This window comes from Castanea sativa, chromosome 11, assembly GCF_040712315.1.
Source record: "Castanea sativa cultivar Marrone di Chiusa Pesio chromosome 11, ASM4071231v1".
NCBI lineage: Eukaryota > Viridiplantae > Streptophyta > Magnoliopsida > Fagales > Fagaceae > Castanea > Castanea sativa.
Window position 1 is genome coordinate 70,305,377 of NC_134023.1, and position 6,345 is coordinate 70,311,721.

At 34.4% G+C, this 6,345-nt stretch overlaps 1 pseudogene; it reads left to right on the forward strand.

The window, feature by feature from the left end:
- The first annotated feature begins 1,377 nt into the window (after positions 1-1,377).
- Positions 1,378-5,692, forward strand: LOC142617067 (uncharacterized; annotated as a pseudogene).
- The last annotated feature ends 653 nt before the right edge of the window (positions 5,693-6,345 follow it).

Here is a 6,345-nt window from a genome sequence, read left to right on the forward strand (position 1 = left end):
TGTATATATATATATATATGTATTTATGTGATGCATTTTGAGTATGAGGGATTAATATAGGCTAGCGGTTTTAAACCAGGGGAGTTGATACTGTACTGTACCGACCGGTACGGACGGTATTTTCCGTTCGGCCACCTTTGCCGGTACAAAAATACCTTTGTTTCGTACTGGTTTGAATACCAAACATACCGAATCATTTCGTCCATTCCGGAGAAAATATAAGATTCCGACCGAAAAAAATGTACTGGACCGAAACAAAACCAAAATTACAGAATTAGATTTAAATATAAAAACTAAAAATTACTCTCTCTCTCCTCCCACAGTAACTTACCGTTGCTCACGTTGACGTTGCCACCTCCATTTCGCCTTCATGTTGTCAGGTTTGGCGAGCTCCTCCTCTCTGCTTCTTCTTCTTCTACTTCTTCTTCTTCATTTTCTTTTTTCTTGGCTCTCTCACCCGGATACTTTTTGTCTTCTAGTCAACTTTATATTAACTTTTCTAATACTTTTTCATTTTTCCTCTTTGTTTTTTTGTGTCTTCTGCCCAGCCCACGTGAAACTTACTTTCAATATCAAATTTTAGTACCATTTGTCATGGCTATTGAGTACTATTTGTCAGTGACATGATGTCATTGATATGCCATTGCCTCAAAAGAAATTTATTTATATATTTATATTATTATTTTAACTATTATTTTTAGTATTAGTATTTGAATTCTCAACCAAAAAAATATATATATATTAAATATATAAAATAACAGTAAACTCGAAACGGTATACTGGTATTAATCGGTATCTAAAATATATCATACTGCTGGCCAAATCGGTATAGCCTCCAGTACAGTATTAACTTCCTTGTTTTAAACAATACGGATCCAACATCATTTTTGTATTATATAACAGATAGGCTGCACGGGACTGTGTATGGGAAGGTGTTTGTGGTTAAATATTGGTTTGATATTGGTTAATTATCTTGGTATTTCCAATAATACAAAAATAAAAAATAAAGATAATCATCTAGATATCTAATAACACAGTGTAAAGTCTAGCCTCTGATAAAATAAAATAAAATCTAGCAAATATATAACAGACACAGATTCAGGAATTTTAAAAATATCTTCTAAAAAGAAAGGAATTTAAAAAATACAATCAGCCAAAAAAGAACATATACCACACGTTATTTTTTACGATAAACTTTAGAACATATACCCCACCTTATGAGTACGGAGTAACTATTAAGACACAGTATCAATAGGCACATCCTGATATCTGTTGGGCAAAGAGAGAGAGAGAGAGAGAGAGATTGATATGCCACTCGGTGGTTGGAGTCGGAAAAAAGGCTGCCCTTTTTAATATCAGGCTTGTCTAGAAACTAGAATGGATGCAAACGTCGAGAGGTTGGAGCAAGTTGCTCAAAGTGGAGATATTGGTGCCTTTTACACCTTAATTCGACAGGATGTTAGACTTTTGGAGCACATTGACGAGCTACCATTTGCTGATACTCCTTTACACATAGCTGCATCTGCTGGGAAAATCCCATTTGCTGTGGAGACGATGGGATTAAAGCCTTCATTTGCTCGGAAACTAGATCCAAACAGGTTTAGTCCCATTCACCTTGCTCTACAAAATGGGCATATTGAGCTGGTGCGTCGGCTTCTACAACTTGATGGGAACCTTGTTCGTGTCAAAGGAAGGGAGCAACTCACTCCTTTGCATTACGTGGTAGAAAGTGGTGAGCACCTTAATTTATTGGATGAATTTCTATTACTCTCTCCTAATTCTATTACAGATGTAACGGTACAAAACGAGATGGTTTTGCATATTGCCCTTAAAAATACCAGGCTCGAGGCATTTCAATTCTTCGTTGGATGGCTTGCAAATAGTTCTTTTGAAAATGCTGAATTTAATAAAAGAACAGTCCTGAACTGGAAGGACAATGAAGGAAATACTGTGTTGCATATTTTAGCATCAACAAGTCAAACTCAGGTAAACTCTTTTCATTAACATCTACTAAGTATTAACAAAATATGAATGAAAAGGGAAAAAAAAACATAAAGTAACCAACCATTTATAGTCTAGATAACCATTTTATTTTTTAAACCAAAACTCAATTTTTGGGTCAAGTAAATTTTTTTTTCTTTTCAAAATTTAAAATATTTTATACCAAAATATATTATTTAAAAATGTTTAAAATTTTAGGGAGTGATGGTCTCCATTGGTCTATGTACAGATATATCACTGGAATAATATATATATATATATATATATATATATATATATATATATATATATATATATATCTTATCTTTTAATTATTCAATGGTTTTGCAATTGCGTGTAATACAATATGATTATTTTTTTCGTGTTAATTTTAATTATAATTTATATATACAATAAGTAGAAGAAACTTGACTGATTTACAGGATATCTTCAGAAGTAATTAGGATGAGGTGGTAATATTGGCTTTGTTGTATGCAGCACTACTAATTCAAGGCACAAATCAACAAGTTCAGAGCAAGAAAAACCCTGCCTTAATATATCTACCTTCTATTACATGGTTGAAAGGCTGGAGCAGGTTGCTGAAAGTGGAGATATTATTGCCATGCACCAATTAATTGGAGAGGATGTAAATCTTTTGGATCACATTGACGAGAAACAATTTGTTCAAACTCCTCTACACATAGCTGCGTTTGCTGGGAAAATCCAATTTGCCACAGAAGTGATGGGATTAAAGCCCTCATTTGCTCGGAAACTAAATCCAGATGGGTTTACCCCTATTCACCTTGCTCTTAAAAATGGGCATATTGAGCTGGTGCGTCAGCTTCTAGAGATTGATAGGGACCTTGCTCATGTCAAAGGAAAGGAGTGCATCACTCCTTTGCATTATGTTGTTGAAACAGGTGATCGGCACATTGATCTATTGGACAAATTTCTATTAGTCAGTCCTAATTCTATTGCAGGTGTGACAGTACATGACGAGACGGCTCTACATATTGCCTTAAAAAATGAACAGCTCAAGGCTTTCAAATTCTTGGTGGGATGGCTAGGTAGAAATTTATTTAAAAATACTTCATTGAATGTATTCTTAGTCCTGAACCAAAAGGATGATGAAGGAAACAATGTGTTGCACATTGTAGTATCAAAAAATGAAACCCAGGCAAGCTCTCTATCTCTCCATTAACATCTACTCAGCATTAACAAAATATGAATTTTAAAAAATAGAAATAGTCTAGATGACCATTTTCTTTTTTGAATTTATTTGATCCAAAACTCCTTTTTTTTTTTGGCAAAGTAAATTTTTTTTCCAAAATTTAAAATCTTTTATATCTAAATATAATATTTAATTTTTTTTATAAAAAATTTAGGGAGTACGTACAGTTCCATCACTAGCAATATATAAATATATTATCTTATTTTTTTTAATAATTCACTGGCTTAATTTACAATTGCATGTAATACATAATGATCATTTTTTTTTTTACTTCTTTAATTATAATTTTAGTTAAAAAATTATAAAAGAAGAAGAAGCTTATGCATTTGGACCAAGACAAGTCTTAAGTAATTTACATTATGCAGGTTGTGAGTCACTTACTTTCTTGGGGTTTCCGATTTGTCGATGTAAACAGTACGAATTTAGAGGGTAAAACAGCATGGGACATCGCACAAGGACAAATACAGGTAGACAACAAAGAGATCAAGCTTTTGCTATATAGTGCTGGAGCTTCATCAAGTTCATCCCTTTCTACAGTTACTCGAAGTGATGATAATAATATTGATGAATTTTACAACTTAATTGGAGAGGATGTAAAACTTTTGGAGCACATCGACGAGCTACCATTTATTAATACTCCTTTACACATAGCTGCATTTTATGGGAACATATAATTTGCCCTAGAGTTGATGAGTTTAAAGCCTTCATTTGCTCGGAAACTAGATCCAAACGAGTTTAATCCCATTCACCTTACTCTACAAAATGGGCATATTGAGTTGGTGCGTTGGCTTCTACAACTTGATGGGGACCTTGTTCGTGTCAAAGGAAGGGAGTGGCTAACTCCTTTGCATTACGTAGTAGAAAGTGGTGAGCACCTTTATCTATTGGACGAATTTCTCTTAGTTTGTCTTGATTCTATTACAGATGTGACAGTGCGAAATGAGACAGCTTTGCATATTGCCCTTAAAAATGACAACCTCGAGGCATTTGAATTCTTCATGGGATGGCTTTTAATTAATTCTTTTGAACCTAGTGAATTTAATAAAAGAACAATCCTAAATTGGAAGGACAATGAAGGCAATACTGTGTTGCACATTTTAGTATAAAAAAATGAAACTCAGGCAAGCTTTCTCCATCAACATCTACTAAGTATTAACAAAATATGAATAAAACGGGAAAAAAAAAACATAAAATAACCAACCATGAATAGTCTAGATAAAAACCAAAACACATTTTTTGGGTCAAGTAAATTTCTTTCAGTTTTTTTTTTTCTTTTCAAAATTTAAAATATTTTATACCAAAATATACTATTTAAAAATGTTTAAAGTTTTAGGGAGTGGTGGCCTCCCTTGGTCTATTTACAGTTCTGTCACCGGCGTAATATATACATATTATCTTTTAGTTATCCTGTGGGTTTGCATGTAATAGAATATGATTATTTTGTAGATGAAACTTGACTGATTTACATTGCGCAGGATGTGAGACTCTTAGGTGGTGTTTGGATTCCACTGAAGCTGCGTCTGCGTTTTCAGTTTTTTTTTTTTTTTTTTCTCCAGCCGCAGTTGTTGACCCAATCTTCTGTGAACAGTGCATTCGTGTACTGTTTACGGACCCACAAATTTCACTTTTCAGCAACTTTTTCATTAAAAATGGGTCCTGCGGTACTATTCACATATTTTAAAATTATTTTGCTACAGTGTTTTCAGTTTTCAGTTTTCAGTTTTTAACAATAAGTTCTATCCAAACAGACCCTTACTCTCTTGGTCTTGGGGTAAGAGATTTGTGAACGTAGACCGTATGAATTTAGAGGATAAAACAGCATGGGACATCTTGCGAGAAGACAACAGAGAGATAAGGGATATGCTACGCAGTGCTGGAGCTAAACCGGGTTCTTCTCTTCCAACACTTAATAGGTATCAAGATCTAAAGTTCCGAAGGCTGTTAACAGTACTGTCATGGGTTGATCATATTGTGATTTTAAGACGTGAAATAAGGAAATTTACAGTGGAACGGCGCAGTATGCTTCTAGTGGTTGCAGCACTGCTTGTAACACTCAGCTTTCAAGCGGTACTCACTCCTCCTGGTGGACTTTGGCCAGATAATGGTCGGTGCATGGAGATCCCTCCCTTCAATGAAACAGTAGGGAGAAGTAATTATCCTCAAATCATTTATCTGATTCAGTCCAATACCACATTAATGTGTGAACACAAAGCAGGGACAGCCATTGCTTTGAATGATGGCCTTTTTTCACTGTTCGTCGTGTGTAATACCATGCTATTTTCGATCTCAAACTCATTAATTGTTCTCCTCATTCTAAATTTTTTCGTTAAGGCTCTGTTCCTCGTACTCAATATCATCGTCTGTTTAAGCTATTTTTATTCAGTTTGGACCATAACCAATGCTCCAATTCTGATGATTCTGTTAGTGTTTTGTGCGGGCCTCTACTTTGTTTTTATACAGATTTTATCCTGGAAGCAATGATCAGACTCAGTGCAATGCCACAGCACTTGATTCAAAGCAATGTTTTCTGCACACAAAGCAAGGACAGCCATTGCTTTGGAAGGAACCCCTTTTCTGATATTCAGCCATTGATTTACAGTACTTGCACATTTGTGTTGTTCTCATACTCGGTAATTGTTCTCCTAATCTTAGCTGGGTACATTAATTTCTTCGAAATCAATGCCTACTTCCTTTGGTTTTGTTATTTTTCTTCACTCAGGCTCCAGATTGGTCAATGCCTGGTCTTGATTTTTGCAATCTTTGGAAAGAGTCAGGCTAAGTGGTTTGAGGATTCAATCATGGAAGAAGAATTGGAGCTGTATGCATCTGTAATGTGTGTCAATTTTTACTTTTGTTTCTTTGATAGTAATAAAATTTAGTCTATGTTTCTATGGGCATAGTTGAACTACTTAATTTATATTATAAAGCTCTTTGGTTGTCTTTTTTTCACCAACATTTTGTTTTGTACTTTTGGAACTATGGTATCAGAAAACAATAAATATTGTGCCATGGTAAAGACAAGCCTAGTGAAAATGTAAAATCATATCATTATGGTCAATCCATTCTGGTCAATCTAAGCAATGGAAACATAAAAAGCCATTCAGCTGAATATCATGTCCCTAGCTATGGTTAAT